General features: G+C 37.9%; 1 long non-coding RNA gene across 1 annotated transcript in view; it reads left to right on the top strand.

Moving 5' to 3' along the window:
- The window catches only part of LOC122826699, a 96482-nt gene extending 76843 nt beyond the window's left edge, over positions 1 to 19639 (top strand). Inside the window, exon 3 of the long non-coding RNA XR_006369843.1 lies at positions 19494 to 19639. This is a non-coding gene — a long non-coding RNA (uncharacterized LOC122826699). The remainder of the gene's footprint in view (positions 1 to 19493) is intronic.
- The last annotated feature ends 508 nt before the right edge of the window (positions 19640 to 20147 follow it).

Below are 20147 nucleotides of genomic sequence, written 5' to 3'. Positions count from 1 at the left end.
TTCTTCGCTATTCACTTTGCTCTAATTCCCTGTACGTTGTACGCTTCATCAGCCAGCTGGCATAACTACAGTTAACGTAAGTAATGGAGCAGCATTAGAGCCCCCCGGTGTCCAGGGGCCTGCATAGATCGATTGTTAAAACATGAATCTGACCAATACTGACAATATGCTATTTTGCTGCCGGTGCAGTCTGTAGTATTGACGTGAGAATGTGCAAGGTTATCTCAGAGCCAACCTTTGTGTGATGGTGTCAGGTATTGATGGCTTTAATTCACTTGCAAGAACAAACATATGCATATTGCATGTGCAAGCACATCATTTATTAACATGAGCATGTGCTGCAATGCTAAATTTAACTTTTGCTATGGATTTCAAGGAGATTTGGAGATTGAAACTGAGATGTGAATGGGGTTGTAGGCATTCGGAAAACGGCGCAGAGTAAACATCAAGGAAGAAACGGTCAAATAAGGATTTCAAACCAAAAGCAGAAGCCAGAAGAGAGAAGTAAAATAAAAAAAGAGAGGGCAAAGCCAAGGGTCAGACAGCTGAATTTGAAGCTCGTTATATACAACTATGCATGATGGAGAGCCCCAAGGCGGTGCACCTGTAAGTCCTGGTGCTGAGGGCGGAACGGAGCTTGCCTAGTGCCAACTGTGGAAAAGAACTGCTTGCTGAGATGAAATGAAATTTGTTTTCTGACCTTATTGAATCTGCCCACTCTGTAAATAACAGATCATCCTCTCTGGTGTCTTTGTCATCTGTGGCAGTAAGGGCTCATTCACACCTGATGGAAACTGCTGCATGTTTTCCTGGATGGTCACAGTCACTGAAATGTCAGAATGTTTAGAATCCTTATTTCAATGTAAAGGCATGCATGACCCTATCAGCACACGCTCACCTTTTCACAACGATGCACAAGCATGTTTCTTTAAAATTTGTGTTTTCCTGTAAACATGGAAGGTTTCTGCTTCTCAGAAAACTGTCAGACAGTTCGATGGTAGAAGTGTGTGCGAAAAGGGCTCATGATATGTACATCTGGACTTGACTTTAATTAGACCATATTTAGCAGAGATACTTTCTCCCTGGCCCGAATCTTATGTCCCTGTTCACATTGAAATAGTTAGTTTTTTTCCAATCTTTTTAATAATTTTGTGGAATTGGAATGGTTGCTTATTTTATAGACACCAATGTTGCATTGCTATACTTTATCCAATTTGATTGTTAGAAAAACCAGCCTTTACTGTTGAACATTATTAGACCAATTCGCTGGTCAGTGTAAGATTGTTGATGTGAAAAAAGTTATATTTACGTAATGTAAAAACTAGGCCTGCAAAAAGAAAAAAAAAAAAAGGTGAAAAACTTTGCATGCCACACAAGGTGCCATGTTTTACAATTTGAGCACCTTTTTTGAAATTTTAATGTGAAAATCATTTTTAAACCACTTATTTATTATTTTTGCTCGTTTTCCATTTGTTTCACGTATTTGCTAAGGTCCAATTTAAAAATTATCACCAAAATTGCTTAATTATTTTCCCACCGGTTCTCAGCAGAGTGGTGAACTTTTTCTCCATCTTTTCATCTGCAAGAACGATCTTTTTCTAACCCAACAATTTCACCAACACGTTTCCAGTTGCACTAATTAGCTGCGAAATGTTGCACCACGCGTATTGCCACCGAGTCGCCCGACACATGATGAGGTTGCTGTGTGTATCTCCTCGTTATTTTTGAAAGAGTTTTATTTATTTCCCGCCCATGAATCCAGACGAATTCAAGGTTAAATGCAAATGAGTCTTGCGCAGAAACTGTAACTTTTACTCACTGAGGCTCGGTAGTAGATTATGATTAAAAACTAACATGTTGTCACATTAAAGTTTATTTCCTGCTCTGCATATGGACGGATCAAAGTTTGCTCCCTTTAACCGTGATGTTCCTGTGCAGTGTAAGTTAAAATGTGATGACAGGATCCTTCTGTACTTTTTCTTTTCTGTTTTCCCCTTTCCTCTCATTAATACTTCATACCTTCTGACTTTCAGAGCTTCCTCTGGTCTAAACTGCCTCTTGTAGTGCTGTTTGTCTCTCCACCTCCTCCTCTACCCCAGTGTTGTTTTTCCACACTTGTCAAAACCGTACTTACTAAAGTGACACCAACAGATGTAAGCGGAAACCTTCCTCGTACAAACCAAAACTACTTCCTGTTCCTGTTGATGGCTGATGCACGGCAAGAGGGCGTCATGTCGTTCCTGCGCTCTCTTGTAAAACAAGGGAAACGGAGAGAGAGAGATAGATAGTGGAGAAACAACAGTGGGAGAGCAGAGGAGAGGGCAGGTGGATGTCTCATGTGTGAAGCCCCATAAGGCTCAATCTGCTCCTCTGTGATGCAACAGACTCTCTAAATGCGGTTTGCGCTTGTCCCAAATTAAAGCTGCTCCCTCCTGGTTGCCGCAGTTTCATTATGCGTTACAATAAATGATCCAGCGGAGCTGATGAGATTTTGAGAGAATTGGTGCTGGATGCTCTCGGATAGGTTGTTCTTTAAAAGTGTCAGCAGGGAAGCACAAACATCACGGAAAAAAAAGATGATTTTTATTTTTCTGCCGTTATGTTGACTTCGGATTGAAATCAATAACTTTCTGATATCTGATAAACCCCCTAGGTATTTCTGGTTAGATTAAAACAGAGCTGTAATCCACATTGACAGCTAATTTATTTACATTTTAACTCTCATGTGATTAATTATATTTTTTTCATCAGCATAGTTCAGTACAGGTTGAACTGTGAAAAATTTGGACCTCCGTAGAGTTGCACTATGAAAACAATTTAAATTGTCTTTGTGGCTCTTCCTCTAAACCTTTATCTAATTGGCTAACAATCATTTTAAGTCAAGCTGTGATGACCACACATCATTAAGTCCTAGAATAAGGATTATTGAAAAAAAAATCTATATTTTCTTTTTAATATTAAATTTTATGTATGTAATACTTCATTTCAATTTACTCATGGCACTGGCAAAAAATATATATATATAGTTTTTATTTAACTTTTTCTTACTACATTCTGGCTTCTCCAATGAATGTCTCATCATTTCTTCAATTACATTAAGTCTTAAGTTTAATTGTTTAGGAATGGAGGGAGTCATTAACTTGAAAGGAAGTTTTCCTCAGCCAATGAGAAACGATTGTTTGCTCGGAGTTTAAAACTGTAACCAATCAGTAACGTTTTCCCATGACGTATGTGATGCGCCAGTTTGATGCTGTGAAGCCTTTTGGAAATTTCTTCAGCTGTAAACGACCATCCTCCACTTGCAAAGAGAGAAGTCCAGAGCTGAACTAATAGGCTGTCAGTGTTGATTTAATACTTGGAAGAGTTGACTAATGCAGAATAGCGTAGGAGGCCAATGAATAATTTAAAAAACCTTTAATGTGCGATAACTAGCATGAAGTGCTACTAGTCTGGTAAGAGACTAAAAGAGGGCTCAACAAAATTTGTAATCGAAATTCAGCAAATGTAGCTGTAACTCATTAATTTAGATTCTTCAAAGTGCTATCCAAGCAGACAGCCCACTGTATGGGAAATAGTACCCAAGGAGATAACATTGAAAACGAGCGCAAATATTCTGGCTGTCTGAGCAAGTTCCCCCTGAAAGCCGACTCAAACAATCGTGGCACCTACAGTTCTCTCTTGATACTGTTGTTTGAAAACGAATTCAAACATCATGAACTGAAATTAGAGGTAAAAAATTCCTATTTATGGTCTGTACTTTCGGCTTTGGTAGTCCTTGAAGATCAAGCAGTGATGTAACGCTGTGTGGCAATCTAGAATGACTTGTGTGAACTCCTCAGTCTCCTGCCTGCTCATCCTTGATTAGAGATTCCTCCTCTGTGTTCTTATACTTTCAGTAAAAACAACAACCTCCCTATTTAGGGGCTGCACATACAGCCGGAGTTGTTTGACACGAGCTCCCATCATTGTGTAATGGTGACTAATGTAGGGTAAAGAAACACGGCCTTTGATCTTTGCGCTGAATAAAGCTGACTGTGTCTGTCTCAGTGCCCCTCAGGCCTCATTGTCAGCCTGCCAGAATGTCATCTTTCTCCCATCACTGAATATAAAGCTGTGGAATACATCATGCAAATAATCAGGCTGGAAACAAACACAAGCAGCACTTTACCCCCCAAAGGAAGAGGAAGTCGTCTCTAATGAGCGGGGTAAAATTGGAATATTCATCCCGACGTAGAAATGACTGACTGATTCCCTCCTCTCTAAAGCTGCTCCACCTCACTTGTCTCCCGTTCTCCCACTTTTCATTTGCAGTTCTATCAGTTCTATATCCTCTAATGTTCTGACGTTCTTTTCTTCTTCTGTCTTCCCAGAATGTTCTGATTCAGAGGTTACACCCCTGGATCACAATCACAAATCTGCTTCTTTTTTTTTGACCCATTATTGAATGCAGGAAAGACAGAGAAATACTTGTTCCACCTCAGAAATATGTAGAGAAACACAAACAGAGATCTCTAAATTTAGTGAAGAATTTCCTTCCCCCACATTCTGGATTTAGTCATATTAGTTTGACTCAGTGTTTGGTCTCAAAGGTATATTACAAAGTAAAATATTCAAAAATATTTGTATTGATCTTAATGATTATTCAAATATGAAATTATGGAAAAGAAAACAATATGGACATTTCCAGACGGATGTTTGAAATATTTGTCCGTCCTTTCATTCTTGAAACCTGACAACTGCAGAAGTATCAGTCATAAATGAACAGCAAACGTTTTGATTTATGTTTATTTGAAACTTCTGTCTTTTGTATCTCTGTCACTGTCCACTTGTACTCTGTGGACAGGCAGACGTCTGTAACTAAAGTGATGAAAAATGTAAGTCGGCAGAGGAAGATGAACTACATGATGTGCCTCAGGCAGACGCTGGATGATATAAGAGGGAAGGGATTTTGTTTCTCTCTTGACCACCTTTAAGAGTGACCTAGTAAAGGGGAAATAAATCTTGAAAGAAAGTTTACATGTACCTGCAGAACGGGCTTTTTTTCTGTGTGCCCTAAAATTACATCTACAGCAGTGTGGGGGAAATATTTTCAAATGGATCATATCAGCCAGCAGATGTACAGTCAGCTCATTACGCAGCATCTATGAGAATTACCTGATGTTTGTGCTACATAATACAGTCATGGTTTTTGCTGACACAAAGGTCAACACCAAAACATGAGTTAAGATGTTTATGTTATATTGAAGGACGATAGATAAAAGTCTGACTCTTCATAGGTTTTCATTGTGAAATACTTCAAATTCTATTGATTTTTCACAAAACGACCCGTGTTGCTGACAACAAAACGACAAAAATAACTTGATCCTTGCCTAAAATTGTGAGGGGCCATAATTATAAATTATAAATTTGTTTTTGGGCCCCTCTTCCTGTTTGGGGAGGTGTGAATGCACAATCGAACTCTGTTGCGAACCAAAAGTGGAAACTCTTGTCCATCTAGATATTCCAAATATTGAGATAAAAACCACAAATATATTTCAATGTCACCAATAATTCATTTGACTTTAACATTCTACTTATAATGTAAATGTATGTTTGCACAAAGTTTTGTAAAGATGTGTGTACCATCAAAATCCCCGTGTTTTTATCCTTGAAAGCCGGGTGTCTGTAACGTGTCTTCTGCTTCAGCACACCAGAATCAAATGGCTGAATTCTCTCCTCAGTACATGTTGAAGTTCTGGACATTCCTGCTAATGACCTAATTATTTGATTAAAGTGTGTTGAAGCAGAGATGCGTCTAAAATATGCAGGACACCGGCCCTAAAGGACTTCAGTTTGACACCTGTGTTTTAGATAATGAACAAAACTACATTTTAGTTTGGAACTTTTTCATTTTTTTTATGCATTTCGCTCTCTGGCATATGTTCCAGCTTAAGAGCTGTTGCAAAAGTTTTGGTGTCATACAAGGAGGGCATTTGAAAGCAGGTGGTGTATTAAAGACACACACATACACATATGGACGAAGGGCATTAGGAACAGGCAAGCTGGTTGTGATAACGAGGGAACAGCAAGAGACAAGAGGGGTGTTAGTGGCAGGTCGAGCTGCCTGGAGGCTGAAGATTAAAGAGGGCATTTTAATCAAGCAGAGAGTGAAGGAAAAAAAGTGTCAGCTTTGACAGGAGATATAATCAACTTCTGTGCTATGTGCCTTTCTGCAGCTCAGGTAGTGCTGAAGTTGATAAAGTTTCTGTTTGCAAAGTGCTAAAATGAAAAACTCGTGTAACTCCAAAAGGTTTCATAGGTAGATTATGTTTTTCTTTTTCACAAAATTTTTTACTTGCCGGATCTTCAGAGTTTTTATCACTCACAAGAACGGTGAATTAGGAAAATATTCGTCCATGCATGCAGCGGTCATTTGGTGAGAGGCTGTATACAGCCTGGACTGGCTGCTAGTCCGTCGCAAGATTTGGAGAAAACGTCTTTTTAATTGGTTTTTACAACTTTGTTTGTTTGCACAACCTACATTTGTGTCACTCCCAAGCTAATTTTTAGGGGATTCCAATGTTTTCTTGACCAGAAGGTGTAAATAATCCCTCCTTCCTGAACTCTCCCAGGAAATGGCAGAACTCCTCACTCTACCTCTTCACCACTTTAGCAAGGAGTTCATTTCATCCACCATTATCTGGGACATCATTCTTTTGGTCATAATCCATACCTTTGTCATATAAGCGATGGCTGCAATTTAAACTGGCAACTCATCACGACCGATTAGAGCCTGATCCACATCAGAGGAAGAGGCTCTAATCTGTCTATTAATCTCTTGAGGCATTCTACCGTAACTTGTGAACCAGACAAATGGGCAGACACAGATTTATATGTTTAAAAATTATTCAATTGCCATTTTCTGATGTATCTAGGCTAAAATAACACATTTTCATGATTTTTATTTTCTTTTAAATAGGATCTTTATTTTTGAATTTAGGGTTTGTATTTCCCAGGATACATTACCCATTTGGGGTATAAAAAAAATTACACTTTTGCATGTTTTTAATAAGTTATGAAAGCAATTAATGTACCTTGTGTATGTATGTTTTGCATTTGAAATTTTTTTAAAAACACCACAAATTAGTATCAATTCAATTTATGTAGCAGCAATTAATGAATGTCTCAAGTTATTTAACAAAAAAATTAAATTCAACCCAATCATTCTTATCAAGCATGCATGTAGTGACAGTGGATTGGTAAAACTCTCCTTTCACAGGAATAAACTTCCTGCAGAACCAGAACCTGACTCAGTACAAAGGTCAATATGCCACTACAATTAGAAAAATACCCTGAATTCATACATAATAGACAATACTTTAAAAATAATCCACATTTGAGGGTAAAATAAAGCTTAAACAATGTTTTAATAGTGATTATCTATAAATCTAATGACTCAAAATAAAATTTCAATGTAGCTTTTCCTCATTTGTACCCCTAAATTAAGCTTTAGTTTTCTTTAAAAAAAAACAAAAAACATTAGTCTTTTGATCAGCTTTGTTTTGCATGAATATACCATAATGCTTTAGAAAAACAACCCTCTTCTGACATAACTCTGAGTTAACCTATTTTAGTTGCTAAAAGATTGAAATTACTCAGAAAATATTCATAAATGTGCATATTCAAGTTAGAATTTTAACAATGTTCACAAAGTAAATCACTCCCATTTGAATTTAGTTTTTTAACTGCTTCCTTGCTGCATCACCTTCACTGGTTTGAACTATGTGTATTTTTTCGGGGGGAGAAAAAGACCCTTTCACTCGTTCACTTGTAACATTTGTTGAACGTTTGAGTCTCTATATTGCGATGGTTGTGCCGCTACACAAGTCTTTTGGTTGCCATTAATGACATCCGTGGGGGACAACGATGTTGTTGACACTCCCATGAATGAATATGCAGAAGATGAAATTATCTCTCTGGGGTTCTAGAGAGTGAATCTGAATTACAAATTCTAATTTGGATCATTTTAATAACTGTCCCATTGTAAAGTCTCATAATCCAACCTGAGCTTTATTATGTAGCAAAGATGTAGTGTAGAATCATGTAACTCATTGTCTGGGACATGTTGCACCTATTGTCATTAAAATTCAAGATAATGTTGCTTCTACTGGCTCATTCATTTATAGTGTCCAACCAGATTGATCACATAGTTAGATTATTTTCTTTATTGTGGCACCTTCCCACACTGATGATAAGATCTGTCTGAACACAATGTGCTCCTGTACTCAAAGATTAGAGAATAATTGATTTAGTGGATGTCGTTGCCAGGCTGCAGTAGTTGGAAAAGGATGAAAAGCTTCGATGCACAAACGTCTTTGCTAACTTTGATCAAATATTTGCTTCCTTTCCTCCCGCTACAGATTTGCTTTTGTGTCATTGCCTGAAGGAAACTTCTGATCACATTTGTTATGCATAAATATGCGACAACAGCAAGCCCGCACCGTTGATTTCTCAGTACGAGTGCCTGATTCTGTGCTCACTAATAATCACGTGTCTCTTATAAAGGCACTAACTAATATGTTGAATATGTAAAACAATTCCTCCTTTTTAAATGTCTCCAGAGCCCATCTTCATCCCACATTATGTGTGATTATAATGTGCTAATGGCATTGATTAGCCACAAAACTGTGTTTGAAGTCACACAGTTTTGGTAAACAAATTTGTAAGTATAAGTCTGATAGGGATTTGGTTAAACCAAGAGGAAACCTGTGTTTTAAAAAAAAAAAAGAAAAGTTGTTTACCTATTTCATGACAAAAAGTTTGTCCACACTAGGAAAGAGATTAATCTTATTTTGTATTTATCTCTGGAAAAGTAATTTAATTGCATGTTCGCGACATGCAATATTAACCTAATCTCCTTCAGCTATTAGTTTTTGATGTTCTCACATTTTCCTGACATACAGTAAAACTCAAGAATAATTTTTATCAGATTGAGCTGGCATTTTATTTCTGCTTGATATTTCCACTTCCATGGTTTATGGTTCCATAGAGCGCATTATTTGGTTTACACCAAGCATGTCCTCCATTCACATTTCCTCCAATTTGGAGAAGCTCTTGAAAATTTCCAAAGTGGTCGATGTGAGAGGAGACCAGGCAACACGGGGCTGACAGGACAAGGGGAGGAGAGTGTGGAACCCGTTGATAACTGATCACAGTTCTAGTTTATTTTTAAAACTGCAGCTGTTGTTGGTCCCCTGATTGTATGTTATGGGCTTTAATTTAGCGTCCCGTGGTCTTTAATGGAAATTTGTTTGGATGACAAGATCTATGCATATTAGCTGTTGCTTTAAAAGTCCTCCAGTTGTAAATTACTTTACGAATAAAACGAGAAATTTCAAATTCAGATCTCTGTAAATCCCCTACAAGCTGCATATGCTGCTAGACGTTTTCTTCTGAAAGACCTCCCTCTGCTCCGAGTCTCATCATAATGTTCCCATTCATTTCAACAGTCAGGATCATGCCAAACCAAATGCAAACCTCCTTCAAAATGCTGGGCAACATTGTCCAAATCTATTAGGCCTAATGTGATGCAGCTGCCTATAAGTTTTGGTCATTTTAAGTTTTAAATGTTGGAATGTCCCAGAAACAGCAATTGCTTTATTACATTTAACAAAAAGAAATGTTTAAAAAATGTAAAATAGTTTTTATTTTACCCCAGTTTTTTTATGTAAACCGGTATTTTTCCAACTTTGACATTCAAGATTAATGTGTTTTAATATGCTAAGAATTATAGAGGCTTTTAAATGGTTTCTGTCATGATTACCATCAGGATTTGGGATTTACTTAACTTGAGACAATTGAATATGCATCTGAGTTTTTTTATTTTTCTTCTTGTGCTTGAGGAATGTCAAAAGAAAAAAAAAAAATCAAAGCTGAATCCAAGCTCAAACTAACAAAATGACAACATACCAGTAAATCCATCAAGAACGAAAGTACTCACCTTCCCCATTGATATGTAAACATTTCTTTTGAAACAACTGAACATATTCACATTAAATTCCATAACATCTATTATATTTTCACTAAATCTTTTAATTTGATGCAGCCAAATATAAATTTTTTTGCCTTGTTTATTATAAACAGCTAATGTCCAAACCAATCTTCATCTCTGCTCCATCTCATAAAACATTGTTAATTAGAGCAGAATCTATCAGTGAGGGAAACTAAATTACTGTCACTAATTACTTTTCATGGCAACTATCTCCCGCAATAGTAAACCAGCAGTTCCAGTGATAATACGCAATCAGTTCATCTGCACAGATCAGGGTTCAGCAGATGTTCTGTACCTGGCGGGATGCGCGCGGCAACGAACGGTGCCAAATTAATTTTTCTTGTGATTTCAGTTGGAGGCAGAGAAGGGGCTTCCATCGCGGTCCCTGTGGTGACTTGCTGGATGGTCATTACTAAATCTTCAAGCTCATGTGGGAGAAGACATGAGTGTATGGCGAAGGGTTAAAAGGTTGAGATGCATCAATGGGGGTCAATTTTATAAAACGCAGGGGGGTCAGCGTCAAAGATCGGCACAGGGTCAAATCAGTAATGGGAACCATTTTTCATAAAAGCACATTTCTTGGCCCGGTCTCTGAGGTGGGTGGGAGAGGGAAGTGGTGAACCGCAGGAAATGGCATTTCAATGTGTGTAACCTCTCGCCTCGCAACGTCCTCCTCTTGACAGCGAATGGCAGGTCCTTCTCATCTCTCTCAAGCTGCCTCGTATATCACTTACGGCTCCGGCCCACCTCTTCGTCCCACGAGACGGCGGCGCGAGCGAGAGGGAAGAGTGCAGGTGGTGTGGGTGAACTGCTCCTCAATCTAGCAGCTACTCAACAATCAACCAGACATCTATCACTGGGTCTGAAAGTAATTTTGAACCAACTGACACGCATGTGCTTGCATCTTGGACCTGCGATATAGATGGATTGTCGATGACTGGCGCTCAGCTGCCTTGAACATTAAAAAAAAAAAAAAGCTGGGCACATGGACTCCCTTTTGTTGTAAGCAGCACAAAGGAAGACTGCAGTGGAGTCGCCCTTTTTAATCTCGACACTGTGACCACATGGTGGCACTAGCGGCCAAAACCAGTGAGACAAGAGAAGGCACATGGAAATTAGAGTAATATCCACCATAAACACTAGCTTTACGTACGACTAGGTGGATTCCTTTAAAAGAATGAACATAAACATACATGTTTGACTTTGTTGAGCTGTTGATTGGTGCTAAACATTTCTAAAAACTGAAGGAGGAAGAATTGATTCAGATCACGTTTGAGCCTAAATGTCGCCGGCCAGAGAGCAGCAGGTTAATTGAAGACATCTTCTCCTGGTGACCTGATTCACTAAGCAGGAAGACTTCTTGGCCAGCGGTTAGTCTAGTCCTCCCTTCACTCTCCTGACTTGAATAATGTACGTTTGTATCCTTTCCCTCTGTTTACATTTGTATTCAACTCGTATTCATGTCTCAATAGACAGATTCAGATTTTGTTACATTGCAAGTAGAGATGTATTTTATTGGGACTTTATCTGACTAACGCGTAGTAGCACTTGATTGTTTGTTAGAGAGCAAAGCGGCATCACAATGACGAAGGTCAGGGAGAAAGACGTGGAGTGTTTTAGTTGGACTCTAAAACATTTTCACTTATTGGGCTACTTGGCTGTTTTGGTAAACAAATAAATTTAGGATTAAAACACCCATGTGTGGGACCTTTCTTGTTGAATCTTTCCTTTAAAATGCTTCCAGTATTTATTAAAATGTAGGATCTTGTGTACAAAGCAAAATTACAAAAATACATCATGTATAATAAAAAATTCTGCTTACAATGAACCCAATAAATAATTTCAGTCCATTTCTGCATTAGTAGCTTATAGTTTCATCTTTGTTTCTATTTCGGGTGATTACATGAATTTGAATCAAAAGTAAATCAAAAGTATTCAAACTCAAACGAACAACTTATGCTTGTCTCTTTTTCTCAATGCTGTCTGAGTTTAAGCTGTTATTGCAGAGGAATGGCACAAATCTCCGTTTGCATACAGCTGTGCAAACATACCCCAAAAGAAAGGGAGCTGTAATTTCAGGAAAAAAGTAATTCCACACAGTAAGTGTTCAATATAAAAACACGCATATAAATGTAAAATGTTATTTTCAAGGAATAGCAATAATTTGGCAATGCATGAGATGATACAAGACGCGGCAGTTTTTAAATAAGTTCACTGGGCTCTGCAAAACCTTGAGGCCCCCATTACTTTTATTAGCCGTTATCCTGCTTTAGCAGCAGGAGCTTTCTCACAATCAATAATATTTTCAAGTGCCTCTTTTGGGATTTCTGTAGGAAGAGCATGTTGCAAAAATATCATTGTAGCAGTTGTAGTTTAGTTTCCATTGAGCCTCTCAAACATATTACTATTTACTCTGCGTTTTAGTCGAAAGCTCTGCAAGACTGACAGATGGGTGGAATAACAAACGATTATGAAGCTGTGCTTTCAGGAGCGCATGTAGTGAAGCCTCCTGAGGATTTGTTGCCATTTTTACACACGGTTTGAGCCTGATTTTTCATTCTTGACATTGGAAAACAAAATGCTAACACTCAGTATGTAATAATTAGCACTAGGATAGATAGCTAACTTATACGATGACTAACAAATTTATTAACAAAAGACAGTTTATCTGCGCTGATGCTGTTTGCCACAATTTGTTACGTTATCTTAAGACACTCGCCCGATATTCATGTAAATTATAGCCAAATAGCATCACACTCCGAAAGATAAGAGCAGTTGGCTGTTAACAATTTTGAGCCCAAAAAAATACCGTCTGCTGAAAGTTGGTGTTAAATTTGTCACAAAAGAAGTAAAAATAAAGCCAGGGAGGTTGTAGATGTCTTTTCCAGTGAGGTCTGCTATTTTCCTTTTGCCAACAAATCAATAGAGTTGCAACAAAAATTAATGTCTTATGTTTAAACTGGTGCGTAAATAAACCAAATAGTGAGAGAAAAATAGTTTCAGTCACTAAACACATAATTTCTATTGTACAGGAGTGAAAGGTCTGTGAAGGTTTAGAGTTTAACTGTTTCATAATTCAGCATTAGATGGAAAAAAATAGCTCAAACCTCCACATATATGTTTTCAGAAACAATTTTTATTGCTGTTCATATCCACCCACCTTTTCTCTTTGCAGAGGAAAATAGTCCATGAGTTCTAACATTAATTTTCATTAAAAACAAAACTTAAAAAAATCTAATTACTTAATTACAATTGGTAATTTTTAAAGGATCACTTAGCATGTGCTTATTTCTCACCTCTTACCTGCTACATAAAGGCTTTAAAAAAGGAATCATAATTTTGATATTGCTTATGTTTTCCAGGGTTCAGAGATGTAAAAGTAAAGTAATATATTTTTTTGTAAACTTTGGGACTTAAAAAAAACACTTCTGGAGGTTCTATACATAAAGTGCACTTCTATATCTCTTTTTCGTTAAAGTCTGTTGATATCAGACCAAGAATCAGGCCACCAAGCGGGACAGCAGGTGGCAGTAATAGTCAGAAAGCGGAAGTGCGAAGTAGCATCTGGTTTTTCTGGGATGCAGATGGCAGTCGGAAGTAAAGTTGGTACTGCATGATGCAATATGTTTTGTGAAATGTTTTCATGAAATATTCTAAATTGACCAGGAAAGCTAACATATTTATGATCAGTTTAATTGCTATGTCAGGTTTTTTCTAATCAACAGACTGAACAAACATGAAAAGAAAAGTAGAACGGATTAATGCTTCACCGTGCAGTTTTTGCACTGCTTATGTCTATTTCAGAATAAATCTAATTTTATCTGAACACCTAGTAAAGCGTTACCTTGACTCAATTTGCTTTGACATCATTGTGTGTTCAGAGAATCAAATCTCAACACTCCCATTATTAAATATGTTAAGGTTTTATGCTCACTGTATTGTTTCTGTGTGTACCTGGTTTTGTTCCGGAGATTAGTCTAAAGCTGTTCCTCTTTATAAATATTAATTTGCCTCATCTTCCTTTGCCAAAGCCTGAGGCGTCCGGCGCAGGTGTTATGTGAACAACAAGGCGGACGCCGAGCAAACTGCCGCATGTGCAGGAAGTCGTGGTAATGATTGCAGTCCCCAGTGCACTCTGGGTAATAATTATCCCTCGTTTATCATAATAGCAGGTAAACGCTCGTGATCGGATGTAACGCTGCACCTAGTGAGACACCAGCAATAGATCTGCACTTTTTTTTTTTTTGTCCATCTAAAGCAGCCAACTCTGGCTTATACACATAAAAGAAATGTATTGGAAATCAAATAAAAGTAAATAAGACTTCCTTAAGTTTAAAACTCTCCTTTTGCTGGTTGGATGAATTGGGGGGGGGGATCAAGTGACATTTATTATATAATTTCAGTGCGGACGGGTAAGATTTTCCGTAATAGAGACTTACTTCTTGAGTTCTTTTGAGTCAGCTTATAAAGTAACACAAACACCAAACCCCGAGGCAAAGTCTTTACCATCTCAGTAAAGAAGCTCAGAGATAAAACAAACAGTTCAAATGACCTTTGAAAAGATCCCAATCTCTCAGTTCACCCGGGAAGAAGCAAAGCAAGAAGCAAAGCAGGGAGAAGTCTATTTCAGCAGGGGATAAAAGTGGAATCCCAAACTGTGGTAATTGGGCTCCCTAGTCAGCCATCTCCCTGCCCCCACTCTTTTTATTTTATTTTTTATTTTTTACAGCGCTTTCTGCTCCATTTACCTGAGCAAGTAGAGGAGGAGCAAATGCAGAAATGGGAAGATGCTTTTAAACCTACGTTTTCTAGTCATCCATTTATATAACAGCTCTTCTATTTCTCAAATGTCGCTTAGATATAATAAATCTGCTATCTCTGTAAATCTTATCTGCCATTATTTATCTTGTATTATAAACCGACTAATACATATATAATCCATTTCCTAACATTTTTGTATATTCTATATAATCTGTGCATATAGCTCCCATATTTATATTTAGTCTTGTACACCTGTAAATAAATATTTATATTCTGTATATCACTTCTGGATAGATGCAAACTTCATTTTGTTGCTTGTACTTGTGAAGTATTGTACAATAAAGTTGAATTCTATTCTATTCTAATTCTAAATAAGATGTACTGCAGTGTAAAGAATATTTGAACCACAAGGGCCTTTCATTGATGTCATTACTGGTTAAATCCTGGGAGAAATTTTACAAGTGTATCTGACACATTTACAGTTATTTACCGAAACCTCACGGTCATTCATTCATGTTGTAGAATCAAACAAACGTAAAAAAACACATTGGAAAAACAAGAATCTAAAAAGTGTGGCATGCACCTTTGACACCCATATCTATAACTCCACTCAAGCAGAGCCCCCCACCAATCAATCATCTGAAAAATGGAAAGAGTGTCTTGATGCTTAATTCCAATTTCTTTTGTTTTTGCTGAAATCCAATATTTTTTTTTGCCTGGTCGTCCATACTACTAATTAAACCCGACTGCTATGAGACTTCTGCGGGAACACTTTGCACATCCCCAAAGTGAACAGCATGCGCAGAAGAACGTCACGCATGCGGCACGCTGTTTATGGAAGCAATAATGGAGGGAGCTGTTGAATTTTAAAGTTTATTCCTACAGTCACAAGATCATAACATGCGAGAAGCTAATAAAAAGAAAGCAACTTTTGCAGAGAAGTCTCATAAGTTCATAATCATATTTTTCAGCCATTGTTTACGTCTAGATTTACCATATTTGGCCTTTTCTGGTGAAGAATTGTGACTAATTTCTCACATAAAAACATGAACATTTCAGACACTTTGAAAACCATTGTTTACGTATTTGAATTAGCACCACGTATGGAAGAAGCACCAAAGTTTTGGGGGTAAAAGATCAGAATTGGGTGGTGAAAAGACCACTTTAGGTCACATTTGGGCAAGAAAAGCTCATTTGCATTACATTTACCTGCTGTGAGAAGGCAGCCAAATACACAGCTCAGATTTTTTTAAAATGTGAAACATGTTGAAAACAACATTCTTATGGTGCGTTTACACAAACAGCGTTAAACACATCAAAAACCCGTCCAGTGCTTCAAGTTTGACGCGTGTGCACTTTGAATACAGATGCTTGACATTTAGCTCTACACCTAACGTTTCGCGCGTCTGATTTACATTCAAAGTCTGGGTGGACTTTGAACGTCCACATAGAAGCGTTTTGAGCTGACGTGCATCAGACACTCGAAATGCGCCGCAACGGCCCTCGATGCGCCTCCACATAGACTTTGATTGTAAACCAGACGAGCCTGACACTCAAAACACTTTTGGTGTGAACGCATCATTATACTCTCTGTGCACTTCACAATATTAAGTCTCAGTCTCAAATAGAGTAGAATAGAATAGTCTTTTCTTAATCCCACAGTGGGGAAATTCACTTTTTACAGCAGCACAGTAACAAAATATACCACAATAAATACAAAAATATCTGAAAAAACAACACCTAAGCAATCTGGACTATTATAATAACATACCCAGAGAAAATCAAACTAAAATTACATAGAAGCTTGAAATCTGGGTGATTTTTAAATACAGAATATCTTCTTATTCATGTTAATTACACAGCTTTACTTAACTCACATGATGAGCACATGTGATGAAAACTGTGATGGCAGTCTAACATGTTCATGACAAAGAAAATGAAGCTGCAGTTGTTCTATAGCGGTGAAATAAAGACATTGGTCCTGTACTTCTAAGTCCTAATTATTAACTTGGAGAACATGTGCTGTACCTTGTTTGTTGGGGGTCCAAGGCTCTTCCTGGAATATCTCTAGATTAGGAGCAGTTGCTTGGCAACTGCACTAATGGAAGTTACCAGCGACTGGTAAACATCTCTCCCCAAATGTCAAAATGTTCCTGTTAATGAGAGGCAGCATGTGAGTAAGAGCTTTTTAGGACTTTTCTTTCACCTGGGGGTTTTTCACATCCCTCCAGTCGCCACTGCGTCGTCGTTATTGCCTCCCTGTTAACAAGCATGAAAAGCAGCACGTTTCGATGGTTTTTGTTTTTTTTGTACTCCTTCGGTTGTCTAAAATAAAGAGAAAAAAGCTCAATCCATGTTCACACGGACTCGCCAAATCAGTCGCTTAAAGCTGAATAACTTTATAAGTGTCTCTTCTGGTTCAGCCGCTGCTGTGTGAAGGCATTAGCTAAATGCTTATTTGTGTTAAATGCGGTGCTACGACTGGGCATTTCTTGGCTCACAAATTTGATATCTAAAATGGCTTCACGTGATGCAACCAATTAAATTTGCTGGTTTGAGCGTGTGTGTGTGTGTGAGTGTGAGTGGAATACGAGACAGGGATGAAATCCAGGCACCTCTCACTTGGGCCCTTATTAGCTATGCAAGGCTTTGAACGGGTCTTTAACCTCGGCGTTTAATCATATAATTAAAAATGATGGAAAAAACCGGCTAACACCGCCGTCCTACTCTAAACACTGTCCTGCAAAACATTGTTTAGACCTCATGTTTTCACAGACAGACATTTTTTGCGACCTTTAAGACATGGAGAGGGTTTGCTACATTGGGCATCAGCTTTTCATTTAAATGTGTGGCGATCTGAATTAATGCATTGTTGTTATTCGGCTCTTTGCTGTGGCGTTGTGAGGATCTGAGCAGCAGTAGGACTCGGCGTTGCCTGTTGGGATAAGTATTTAGATTTTATTCACAGTCACATTCGTCCCTCCTCACTCTCTCCTCTGCTAGCTGATTACCTGCTGCTGGCATTTAAGGAGCGTTTGGAGGTTGCAGCCTCTCCCGCTCTGACGGGCCACACATCAAGCTGGACGAGAAGCTGTTTACAACAGCCTCATTTTAATTGCTCATCAAATTATTGGCTAAATGACGAGACATGGGGAAATTGCAATGGACATATGGATTCAGACAGTGGCCATCAAACGCTGCCCCGACAGTTTAGCGGTTTTAACCATTCAACTACAATCATTAATCAATCAGTTTTTCAGGTTATTTTTGAGGTTGTAAATGTATTAAAATGTCAATCAACAAATTCCAGTTTTTCCTCTTTCTTTTCTTTTTTTTTTTTCTTTTTCCAGTCTCTTGTGCCACAGAAATTTGAAGGATGGCTTTATGTAAACATAAAACCAGCTGGTCAGAATTGATAAAAAGATGATTAATTGAAGGCCTTACAGGTTTTTTTGGCAGCATTATGCCATTTTTTGTTTTAAAGTTAATAGAAAATGGGCAATTTTATTGTAAATTTTGCCAACGCTGTATTCTCTGATTGCTCTCTATGGTACTTTTAATTTATTCATTCTTTCACTCAAAGCATTTTATAAAACAAAGTAATTAAGGAAAAGAGAAAAATGTATTTACTCATTTAAAATGATCCAAAATCTACCTACCATACCAATAATCTCGACTAAAACTCTTAAAAAAAAAGGAAAAACTATTTATATATTAATTATGCTGATACCAATGGTTTAAGTCTTTACAAACAAAAAAATATCAAAGTAAAGGAAACACTAGAATTCACAATTTGGAAATGGCAAAAAAATAAAAATCTAAAGTAGCAAAAATGAAAACACAAAGCCAAAAGAAACTGAACCAAGAAAATTAAAAAATTACATTTTGCATTATTCCAGTCCTACTGTTCATCATTAACGCCCCAAGACATTAACAAAAAATAAACAATTGTGAAACCGTCAATAATTTCCATGATGCCATTCCAATGGTTCCAAGTCTCTTAAATAAACAAGCCGTACAGAACATAAAGTATACCAAGGCTTCCCCTCCCCCATCTGTTGCTGCGCTCTTCCTTCGTGTAAACTCCCTCTTATGCCTTTCCTTCTCTAAGTTCTGTTGAAATATTTTTGGTTGTGAAAAACAAGGATGGTCATGGTGGAAACTTCTCCCTCGCTCCCTCACAGTGTGAAACCTCGGAGCCGTTTGCCTTCAAGCAGCCAACTTGAGTATTCAACCGAAAGCCTCATGTTGTGTTTACCCTTCAGAGGAGGCGGGCCGATTACGGCGTACTTAGAATTTATTGACTGATCATCTTCTAAAGCCTCAGCGTCCGTCGTTTGCGCTAACGTTTTCTATGATAATGACGCTTCCCCTCTGTTCTCCAGACTTTATATTCACCCATCAACTGAACTTATTTAGGCTGTCTCCTCGGGAGCGGGAGGGAATTCGGGTTTTAATTTGCAGGGACGGGGGATGATTTGAGACGACCTTGGATGGGGGATAAAACAATGTTCCTATAAGGACCCCAAAACTGAGAGCGAGTGGTTGTTACAAATGCCAGAACACAAAGCAACACATCTGTCATCCATCAGCAGTGTAAGCCATAAAGAAACTGTCAGGTTGTACATTCAATCTGTACTCCTGCAGCTGCTGCACTATATGTAATGCAAATTGATTTTTTCTTTTTCTTTTTTCTTTTAAGGTGAACGTGCAACTCATCAGTTTCCATTCGAGAAGTGAGCCGAGCTCATCTGTGACAAAGCTTCAGCTTTTGCAGAAAGACGATCTCTTTGGGGGAAAAAAAAGAGAGAAAATCTCTGGAATCAGTAAGTCTAAACGTGAGCATCAACGCACCGTTTCCAACAGTAAGACCTTTTTTTTTTTTTTTTTTGCTTTTAGACTTTAGCCTTGACACCGATTATCATTCAAGTACCCAACTATGCCGGGAGATTGCTTTCAATCAGACTTTTGTGTAAAACTTTGATTGAAAGAAAAATGGAATGGCAGACATGCAATCTCCTCAGTAGGTGTCTCTTCCCATAATGCATCATGAATCATACCTGGTGAGGCAGCAGATTATCCAAATCTGAATCATCCAGTTTGAATCAGCGCAGTCCATAGAGAATACATCATGATCAAAAAGCAAATTATTTTTTTGGGTTGGTGACTTTCCAGATGGTTTCGTAATACATCATGTTGACTCCTGATGTCTATAACGGGGTGAGCAATAAAAGCCAGTTTGGATAGGACAGGATGTACAGAGAGATGTTTCTGTGAAATGGAAGAAAAATCTGTGTGGTTGCTTCCGGAAGGGATTTTCTTTAACTCAGATGAACTCAGTACTTTTTATTATAAT

This window comes from Gambusia affinis, linkage group LG23, assembly GCF_019740435.1.
Source record: "Gambusia affinis linkage group LG23, SWU_Gaff_1.0, whole genome shotgun sequence".
NCBI classification, from domain to species: Eukaryota; Metazoa; Chordata; class Actinopteri; order Cyprinodontiformes; family Poeciliidae; genus Gambusia; species Gambusia affinis.
Note: the sequence above shows the minus strand (reverse complement) of the source record. Positions and strands in the feature narration are given on the sequence as shown.